Source organism: Oncorhynchus clarkii, chromosome 19, assembly GCF_045791955.1.
Source record: "Oncorhynchus clarkii lewisi isolate Uvic-CL-2024 chromosome 19, UVic_Ocla_1.0, whole genome shotgun sequence".
Lineage (NCBI taxonomy): Eukaryota > Metazoa > Chordata > Actinopteri > Salmoniformes > Salmonidae > Oncorhynchus > Oncorhynchus clarkii.
The window spans coordinates 5,842,194-5,853,712 of NC_092165.1; positions in this window are offsets into that span (position 1 = coordinate 5,842,194).

The window sequence follows — 11,519 nt, forward strand, 5'->3', positions numbered from 1 at the left end:
GTGACTGCTGAGAGCTGGTAATGTACAGGGTGATATTTCAGATTCAACCTGTGTGTGTGTGTGTGTGTGTGTGTGTGTGTGTGTGTGTGTGTGTGTGTGTGTGTGTGTGTGTGTGTGTGTGTGTGTGTGTGTGTGTGTGTGTGTGTGTGTGTGTGTGTATCATGACACAGAATACTGTGAATACAGCACTGCCATTGATTTTATTTCAGAGGGTGTGTATGTGGGAACAGCTAAAGTCCTCTGGCATATTGGTGTGTGTGTGTGTGTGTGTGTGTGTGTGTGTGTGTGTGTGTGTGTCTGGCTTTATTGGCTTCATTGCTCATCTCAGCAGGTCAAGTCCAATAAAGACTGGGATGGAGAGATCTGGAGGGAGAGAGGGACAGAGAGAGAGGGAGAGAGAGAAAGAGAGAGCGAGAGACAAGTAGAGAGAGGGAGGGAGAGAGAGCGAGAGACAAGTAGAGAGAGGGAGGGAGGGAGAAGTGGGGAGAGGGAGGGAGAAAGACAGAGAGAGAGGGAGAGAGAGACAGAGAGGGAGGGAGGGAGAGAAAGAGAGAGCGAGAGACAATTAGGGAGAGGGAGAGGGAGGGAGGGAGGGAGGGAGGGATGGAGGGAGGGAGGGAGGGAGAAGTAGGGAGAGGGAGGGAGGGAGAGAGAAGTAAGGAGAGGGAGGGAGAAAGACAGAGAGAGAGGGAGAGAGAAGTAGGGAGAGGGAGGGAGGGAGAGAGAAGTAGGGAGAGGGAGGGAGAAGTAGGGAGAAGTAGGGAGAGGTAGGGAGAGAGAAGTAGGGAGAGGGAGGGAGAGAGAAGTAGGGAGAGGGAGGGAGAGAGAAGTAGGGAGAGGGAGGGAGAGGGAGAAGTAGGGAGAGGGAGGGAGAGAGAAGTAGGGAGAGGGAGGGAGAAAGACAGAGAGAGAGAAGTAGGGAGAAGGAGGGAGAAAGACAGAGAGAGAGAACGAGAACTAAAACGTCAGAGAAAGGATCTCAGGCCCAAATTGAGATCCTAAATTGTTCCTCTGAATCTGACAGAATGTGTTCTATTTGATGATATCTCTGTTCTACGTGACATAATGTGTTCTATTTGATGATATCTCTGTTCTACTTGACAGAATGTGTTCTGTTTGATGATATCTCTGTTCTACATGACATAATGTGTTCTATTTGATGATATCTCTGTTCTACATGACAGAAGAGTGTGGCTGTGTCCCAAATAGTCCCCTATTCCCCATATAACAGTCCCCTATTCCCCATATAACAGTCCCCTATTCCCCATATAACAGTCCCCTATTCCCCCTATTCCCCATACAACAGTCCCCTATTCCCCATATAACAGTCCCCTATTCCCCATACAACAGTCCCCTATTCCCCATATAACAGTCCCCTATTCCCCATACAACAGTCCCCTATTCCCCATATAACAGTCCCCTATTCCCCATACAACAGTCCCTTATTCCCTTTCCACATAAGGCTCTGTTGAAAGTGTCTCCCTGTGCAGGGAAAGAGGTCCATATGTGGGATAATCTATATGTGACTCTCTGAAGCACAATGCCTCATATGAAGTCCATTATGTTCTAGTGGGAAGCTCTCAGCCCTACGGGGGGTTGGGAGGGAAACGTATGCCAGTAGATATCAGGGGAATTGCTGAATGTAGCAAGAACAATCTGGCAACACACACACACACTCTCTCACGCACGCACACTCTCTCACGCACACACACACACACACACACACACACACACACACACACACACACACACACACACACACACACACACACACACACACACACACACACACACACACACACACACACACACAAAACATCTCTGTGAGAACAAGCCTAACCTCCAGTTTTACGATGACATCTGTTACCACAGAAACTCACAATGGTACGGTTCACATAACCCCTGTTGGTCTGAAGGAAACTCACAATGGTACGGTCCACATAACCCCTGTTGGTCTGAAGGAAACTCACAATGGTACGGTCCAAGACCCTGTGAAACACTATTTTTTGTGAGCTCCGCGGTAAGGCACATATAGACGTTCTTGTGACCTTTTCAAACGTCTAAACCTGATAGGCTAGCTGGGTCATCAGTGACCCCACCTGATAGGCTAGCTGGGTCATCATTAACCAACCTGATAGGCTAGCTGGGTAATCAGTGACCTAACTGATAGGCTAGCTGGGTCATCAGTGACCTACCTGATAGGCTAGCTGTGTCATCAGTGACCTACCTGATAGGCTAGCTGGGTCATCAGTGACCTATCTGATAGGCTAGCTGGGTCGTCAGTGACCTAACTGATAGGCTAGCTGGGTCATCATTAACCAACCTGATAGGCTAGCTGGGTAATCAGTGACCTAACTGATAGGCTAGCTGGGTCATCAGTGACCTACCTGATAGGCTAGCTGGGTCATCAGTGACCTACCTGATAGGCTAGCTGGGTCATCAGTGACCTACCTGATAGGCTAGCTGGGTCATCATTAACCAACCTGATAGGCTAGCTGGGTAATCAGTGACCTAACTGATAGGCTAGCTGGGCCATCAGTGACCTACCTGATAGGCTAGCTGGGTCATCAGTGACCTACCTGATAGGCTAGCTGGGTCATCAGTGACCTACCTGATAGGCTAGCTGGGTCATCATTAACCAACCTGATAGGCTAGCTGGGTAATCAGTGACCTAACTGATAGGCTAGCTGGGCCATCAGTGACCTACCTGATAGGCTAGCTGGGTCATCAGTGACCTACCTGATAGGCTAGCTGGGTCATCAGTGACCTACCTGATAGGCTAGCTGGGTCATCAGTGACCTACCTGATAGGCTAGCTGGGTAATCAGTGACCTAACTGATAGGCTAGCTGGGTCAGCAGTGACCTACCTGATAGGCTAGCTGGGTCATCAGTGACCTACCTGATAGGCTAGCTGGGTCATCAGTGACCTACCTGATAGGCTAGCTGGGTCATCAGTGACCTACCTGATAGGCTAGCTGGGTCGTCAGTGACCTAACTGATAGGCTAGCTGGGTCATCAGTGACCTACCTGATAGGCTAGCTGGGTCGTCAGTGACCTAACTGATAGGCTAGCTGGGTCATCAGTGACCTACCTGATAGGCTAGCTGGGTCGTCAGTGACCTAACTGATAGGCTAGCTGGGTCGTCAGTGACCTAACTGATAGGCTAGCTGGGTCGTCAGTGACCTACCTGATAGGCTAGCTGGGTCATCATTAACCAACCTGATAGGCTAGCTGGGTAATCAGTGACCTAACTGATAGGCTAGCTGGGTCGTCAGTGACCTAACTGATAGGCTAGCTGGGTCATCATTAACCAACCTGATAGGCTAGCTGGGTAATCAGTGACCTAACTGATAGGCTAGCTGGGTCATCAGTGACCTACCTGATAGGCTAGCTGGGTCATCAGTGACCTACCTGATAGGCTAGCTGGGTCATCAGTGACCTACCTGATAGGCTAGCTGGGTCATCATTAACCAACCTGATAGGCTAGCTGGGTAATCAGTGACCTAACTGATAGGCTAGCTGGGCCATCAGTGACCTACCTGATAGGCTAGCTGGGTCATCAGTGACCTACCTGATAGGCTAGCTGGGTCATCAGTGACCTACCTGATAGGCTAGCTGGGTCATCAGTGACCTACCTGATAGGCTAGCTGGGTAATCAGTGACCTACCTGATAGGCTAGCTGGGTCAGCAGTGACCTACCTGATAGGCTAGCTGGGTCATCAGTGACCTACCTGATAGGCTAGCTGGGTCATCAGTGACCTACCTGATAGGCTAGCTGGGTCATCCGTGACCTACCTGATAGGCTAGCTGGATCGTCAGTGACCTAACTGATAGGCTAGCTGGGTCATCAGTGACCTACCTGATAGGCTAGCTGGGTCGTCAGTGACCTAACTGATAGGCTAGCTGGGTCATCAGTGACCTACCTGATAGGCTAGCTGGGTCGTCAGTGACCTAACTGATAGGCTAGCTGGGTCGTCAGTGACCTAACTGATAGGCTAGCTGGGTCGTCAGTGACCTACCTGATAGGCTAGCTGGGTCATCAGTGACCTACCTGATAGGCTAGCTGGGTCATCATTAACCAACCTGATAGGCTAGCTGGGTAATCAGTAACCTAACTGATAGGCTAGCTGGGCCATCAGTGACCTACCTGATAGGCTAGCTGGGTCATCAGTGACCTACCTGATAGGCTAGCTGGGTCATCAGTGACCTACCTGATAGGCTAGCTGGGTCATCAGTGACCTACCTGATAGGCTAGCTGGGTAATCAGTGACCTAACTGATAGGCTAGCTGGGTCAGCAGTGACCTACCTGATAGGCTAGCTGGGTCATCAGTGACCTACCTGATAGGCTAGCTGGGTCATCAGTGACCTACCTGATAGGCTAGCTGGGTCATCAGTGACCTACCTGATAGGCTAGCTGGGTCGTCAGTGACCTAACTGATAGGCTAGCTGGGTCGTCAGTGACCTAACTGATAGGCTAGCTGGGTCGTCAGTGACCTAACTGATAGGCTAGCTGGGTCATCAGTGACCTAACTGATAGGCTAGCTGGGTCATCAGTGACCTACCTGATAGGCTAGCTGGGTCGTCAGTGACCTAACTGATAGGCTAGCTGGGTCATCAGTGACCTACCTGATAGGCTAGCTGGGTCGTCAGTGACCTAACTGATAGGCTAGCTGGGTCGTCAGTGACCTAACTGATAGGCTAGCTGGGTCGTCAGTGACCTAACTGATAGGCTAGCTGGGTCATCAGTGACATAACTGATAGGCTAGCTGGACATGGTGTTTTTCTTTTCTGTCTTCTGTGTGTTCAGAGTAACTTCATTCACAACATCACTGTCTTATCCTTCTCCGTGTGTGTGTGTGTGTGTGTGTGTGTGTGTGTGTGTGTGTGTGTGTGTGTGTGTGTGTGTGTCATCTTAGATCCTCTGGTGTGCACTGATGACTTCTCAAATCAAATCAGATCAAATCAAATTTTATTTGTCACATACACATAGTTAGCAGATGTTAATGCGAGTGTAGCGAAATGCTTGTGCTTCTAGTTCCGACAATTCAGTAATAACCAACAAGTAATCTAGCTAACAATTCCAAAACTACTACCTTATAGACACAAGTGTAAGGGGATAAAGAATATGTACATAAAGATATATGAATGAGTGATGGTACAGAACGGCATAGGCAAGATGCAGTAGATGGTATTGAGTATAGTATATACATATGAGATGAGTATGTAGGGTATGTAAACATAAAGTGGCATTGTTTAAAGTGGCTAGTGATACATGTATTACATAAAGATGGCAAGATGCAGTAGATGGTATCAAGTACAGTATATACATATGAGATGAGTAATGTAGGGTATGTAAACATTATATTAAGTAGCATTGTTTAAAGTGGCTAGTGATATATTTTACATCATTTTACATCAATTCCCATTATTAAAGTGGCTGGAGTTGAGTCAGTATGTTGGCAGCCGCCAGTCAATGTTAGTGGTGGCTGTTTATTAACAGTCTGATGGCCTTGAGATAGAAGCTGTTTTTCAGTCTCTCGGTCCCAGCTTTGATGCACCTGTACTGACCTCGCCTTCTGGATTATAGCGGGGTGAACAGCCAGTGGCTCGGGTGGTTGTTGTCCTTGATGATCTTTATGGCCTCCCTGTGACATCGGGTGGTGTAGGTGTCCTGGAGGGCAGGTAGTTTGCCCCCGGTGATGCGTTGTGCAGACCTCACTACCCTCTGGAGAGCCTTACGGTTGTGGACGGAGCAGTTGCCGTACCAGGCGGTGATACTGCCCGACAGGATGCTCTCGATTGTGCATCTGTAAAAGTTTGTGAGTGTTTTAGGTGACAAGCCAAATTTCTCCAGCCTCCTGAGGTTGAAGAGGCGCTGCTGCGCCTTCTTCACAACGCTGTCTGTGTGGGAGGACCAATTCAGTTTGTCCGTGTACTTTGTACTCTACTTTGTCTCTATACTGACGCTTAGCTTGTTTGATTGCCTTGCGGAGGGAATAGCTCCACTGTTTGTATTCGGTCATGTTTCCGGTCACCTTGCCCTGGTTAAAAGCAGTGGTTTGCACTTTCAGTTTCGCGCGAATGCTGCCATCAATCCACGGTTTCTAGTTGGGGAATGTTTTCATAGTTGCTGTGGGTACGACATCGTCGATGCACTTTCTAATGAACTCGCTCACCGAATCAGCGTATTCGTCAATGTTGTTGTTGGACGCAATGCGGAACATATCCCAGTCCACGTGATCGAAGCAGTTTTGAAGCGTGGAATCAGATTGGTCGGACCAGCGTTGAACAGACCTGAGCGTGGGAGCTTCCTGTTTTAGTCTCTGTCTATAGGCTGGAAGCAACAAAATGGAGTCGTGGTCAGCTTTTCCGAAAGGAGGGCGGGGGAGGGCCTTATATGTGTGGCGTAAGTTAGAATAGCAGTGATCCAGGGTTTGCAGGTTACCAGCCCTGGTAGCACAATCAATATGCTGATAAAATTTAGGGAGTCTTGTTTTCAGATTAGCCTCGTTAAAATCCACAGCTACAACAAATGCAACCTCAGGATATGTGGTTTCCAGTTTACATAGAGTCAAATAAAGTTCGTTCAGGGCCATCGTCTCTGATGTCTCTCTGGAAGGCTACCCTTGCTGTCTTTTACTGTCTGTCTCTAAACCTGTCTTTTACTGTCTGTCTGTAAACCTGTCTTTCACTGTCTGTCTGTAAACCTGTCTTTCACTGTCTGTCTGTAAACCTGTCTTTTACTGTCTGTAAACCTGTATTTTTACTGTCTGTCTGTAAACCTGTCTTTTACTGTCTGTCTGTAAACATGTCTGTTACTGTCTGTCTCTAAACCTGTCTTTTTACTGTCTGTCTGTAAACCTGTCTGTCTGTAAACCTGTCTTTTACTGTCTGTCTGTAAACCTGTCTGTTACTGTCTGTCTGTAAACCTGTCTGTTTGTAAAGCTGTCTTTTACTGTCTGTAAAGCTGTCTTTTACTGTCTGTCTGTAAACCTGTCTGTTGCTGTCTGTCTGTAAACCTGTCTGTCTTTAAACCTGTCTTTTACTGTCTGTAAACCTGTCTGTTACTGTCTGTCTGTAAACCTGTCTGTCTGTAAACCTGTATTTTACTGTCTGTCTGTAAACCTGTATTTTACTGTCTGTCTGTAAACCTGTATATTACTGTCTGTCTGTAAACCTGCCTGTCTGTAAACCTGTCTTTTACTGTCTGTCTGTAAACCTGTCTTTTACTGTCTGTCTGTAAACCTGTCTGTTGCTGTCTGTCTGTAAACCTGTCTGTCTTTAAACCTGTCTTTTACTGTCTGTAAACCTGTCTGTTACTGTCTGTCTGTAAACCTGTCTGTCTGTAAACCTGTATTTTACTGTCTGTCTGTAAACCTGTATTTTACTGTCTGTCTGTAAACCTGTATATTACTGTCTGTCTGTAAACCTGCCTGTCTGTAAACCAGTCTTTTATGTCTGTCTGTAAACCTGTCTTTTACTGTCTGTCTGTAAACTTGTCTGTCTGTAAACCTGTCTTTTACTGTCTGTCTGTAAACCTGTCTGCCTGTAAACCTGTATTTTACTGTCTGTCTGTAAACCTGTCTTTTTACTGTCTGTCTGTAAACCTGTCTTTTTACTGTCTGTCTGTAAACCTGTCTTTTTACTGTCTGTCTGTAAACCTGTATTTTTACTGTCTGTCTGTAAACCTGTAAACATGTCTGTTACTGTCTGTCTCTAAACCTGTCTTTTTACTGTCTGTCTGTAAACCTGTCTGTCTGTAAACCTGTCTGTAAACCTGTCTGCCTGTAAACCTGTATTTTACTGTCTGTCTGTAAACCTGTCTTTTTACTGTCTGTCTGTAAACCTGTATTTTTACTGTCTGTCTGTAAACCTGTCTTTTTACTGTCTGTCTGTAAACCTTTCTTTTTACTGTCTGTCTGTAAACCTGTATTATTACTGTCTGTCTGTAAACCTGTCTTTTTACTGTCTGTCTGTAAACCTGTCTTTTACTGTCTGTCTATAAACCTGTCTTTTACTGTCTGTAAACCAGTCTTTTATGTCTGTCTGTAAACCTGTCTTTTACTGTCTGTCTGTAAACTTGTCTGTCTGTAAACCTGTCTTTTACTGTCTGTCTGTAAACCTGTCTGCCTGTAAACCTGTATTTTACTGTCTGTCTGTAAACCTGTCTTTTTACTGTCTGTCTGTAAACCTGTCTTTTTACTGTCTGTCTGTAAACCTGTCTTTTTACTGTCTGTCTGTAAACCTGTATTTTTACTGTCTGTCTGTAAACCTGTAAACATGTCTGTTACTGTCTGTCTCTAAACCTGTCTTTTTACTGTCTGTCTGTAAACCTGTCTGTCTGTAAACCTGTCTTTTTACTGTCTGTCTGTAAACCTGTATTTTTACTGTCTGTCTGTAAACCTGTCTTTTTACTGTCTGTCTGTAAACCTGTCTTTTTACTGTCTGTCTGTAAACCTGTCTTTTGCCTGTCTATAAGCGTTTTCTCCCTGACCTAATCCATGTCTGTTGTCTGTCTGTTTTCTCCCTGACCTAATCCATGTCTGTTGTCTGTCTGTTTTCTCCCTGACCTAATCCATGTCTGTTGTCTGTCTGTTTTCTCCCTGACCTAATCCATGTCTGTTGTCTGTCTGTTTTCTCCCTGACCTAATCCATGTCTTTGATGTTTCAGTAATGTGTCTTCAGTTATTCCAGAGGAAAAGTAACTTTACATGTACTTAATGAGTTAAGAGTTTGGCTGGTTAAGAGAAGAGTCTGAAGGTTTAGCTGATACGTAATGGGGTGGATGGATGGTATTACTTCTTATGATAATTACAGGATTTAAATTCTTTCTGTTTCTCTCATGTCTTTTTAGTAGAATTATTACACGCACGCACAGGCACACACACAGAGTGACCTCCGCTCCACCAAGTGTCAGCTCGGCCCCCGTCTAGTAGCTCAATATCCAGTTTATCATCAGAGACAAGAATTATTACACACACACGCACGCACACACACACACACACACACACACACACACACACACACACACACACACACACACACACACACACACACACACACACACACTCTTTCCTTTGAGGGTGTTAATATAGTGGACAACAGGGGAGAGACTCAGCGTGAGAAATGAACTGGGGCCAATGAGAAAGGTTGCAGAGTACTGTGCCAGAATCAATGGGGAGAGGAAGTGTGTGTGTGTGTGTGTGTGTGTGTGTGTGTGTGTGTGTGTGTGTGTGTGTGTGTGTGTGTGTGTGTGTGTGTGTGTGTGTGTGTGAAATTATAGAAATAATGAATGTAAATCGCATGTATATTTCAGTTTTATATTCCATAACATTCTGCATTTCCGATGATAAAATGATTTGTTGACACACTGCCACAATCTTATGTAACACACACACACACACACACACACAAACACACACACACACACACACGACACACACACACACACACACACACACACACACACACACACACACACACACACACACACACTGTATTTCCTGTTATTATCTCTCTCATTATCATCTCATCTCTACCATTTAACTGTTATGAGTTAAGGTTGTATCATTTTCCTAAAGGTTAATACTACTGATTAGGGTCATTATTAGGAAAATAGGCTAGTTGTTTTCTAGTTGCTCCCAAATGGCACAATTTTCCCTATATAGTGAACTACTAGTGACCAGAGCCCTATTCCCTATATAGTGCATTACTTTAGACCAGGGCCCTATTCCCTATATAGTGCACTACTAGTGACCAGAGCCCTATTCCCTATATAGTGAACTACTTTAGACCAGAGCCCTATTCCCTATATAGTGAACTACTTTAGACCAGAGCACTATTCCCTATATAGTGCATTACTTTAGACCAGGGCCCTATTCCCTATATAGTGCATTACTTTAGACCAGGGCCCTATTCCCTATATAGTGAACTACTTTAGACCATGGCCCTATTCCCTATATAGTGAACTACTTTAGACCAGAGCCCTATTCCCTATATAGTGCACTACTAGTGACCAGAGCCCTATTCCTTATATAGTGAACTACTTTAGACCAGAGCCCTATTCCCTATATAGTGAACTACTTTAGACCATGGCCCTATTCCCTATATAGTGAACTACTTTAGACCAGAGCCCTATTCCCTATATAGTGAACTACTTTAGACCAGAGCCCTATTCCCTATATAGTGCACTACTAGTGACCAGAGCCCTATTCCCTATATAGTGAACTACTTTAGACCAGAGCCCTATTCCCTATATAGTGAACTACTTTAGACCAGAGCCCTATTCCCTATATAGTGCACTACTAGTGACCAGAGCCCTATTCCCTATCTAGTGCACTACTTTAGACCAGAGCCCTATTCCCTATATTGTGCACTACTTTAGACCAGGGCCCTATTCCCAACATAGTGCACTACTTTAGACCAGAGCCCTATTCCCTATATAGTGCACTACTTTAGACCAGAGCCTAATGGACCCTAGTCAAAAGTAGTTGCCTAGCTACCAAAACCACCCAGCCCATGGACATTAGCTCCTTCTTCTCTCAATGAGTCAGGATCTGAGTACCTCCATGATGATTTCCAGAACAGGAAAACCATTTGAACCTTTCTGATTGGTCCCTGAAACAGATGGGTGGGACCAGAGCCAGAACGCGGGTCAGGCAGAGGTTTGAACATTTTCATTGGCTTTACTTCTCTGATTGGTTAGAAATTATCCAATCATTGAACAGTCTACTTAGTTTAGTACAACATCCCTCATGAGGTCACCAGAAACCGTTTTTTATTGAACCTTTATTTAACTAGGCAAGTCAGTTAAGATCAAATTCTTATTTTACTATGGCGGCCAAACCCGGACGACACTGGGCCAACTGTGTGCCGCACTATGGGACTCCCGATCACGGCCGGTTGTGACACAGTGGTTATGACATAGTGGTTGGAACACAGTGGTTGGAACACAGTGGTTGGAACACAGTGGTTGGAACACAGTGATTGGAACACAGTGGTTATGACACAGTGATTGGAACACAGTGGTTGTGACACAGTGGTTGTGACACAGTGATTGGAACACAGTGGTTGGGACACAGTGATTGTGACACAGTGATTGGAACACAGTGGTTATGACACAGTGGTTGGAACACAGTGGTTATGACACAGTGGTTGGAACACAGTGATTGTGACACAGTGATTGGAACACAGTGGTTATGACACAGTGGTTGGAACACAGTGGTTATGACACAGTGGCTGGAACACAGTGATTGACAGTCTCAGACTGAAGTATGTAACAGACCGATAGAGCAGCGGAAGAATTCAGTTTGATTCGTTAAGGCAACAAAACTCCTTCCTAGGGAGTGTTTCCAAGCCACCGTGCTTCTACACCTGCATTGCTTGCTGTTTGGGGTTTCAGGCTGGGTTTCTGTACAGCACTTTGAGATATCAGCTGATGTACGAAGGGCTATATAAATACATTTGATTTGATTTGAAAAGTAGTGCAACAAATAGCGAATAGGGTTTCATGTGGGAC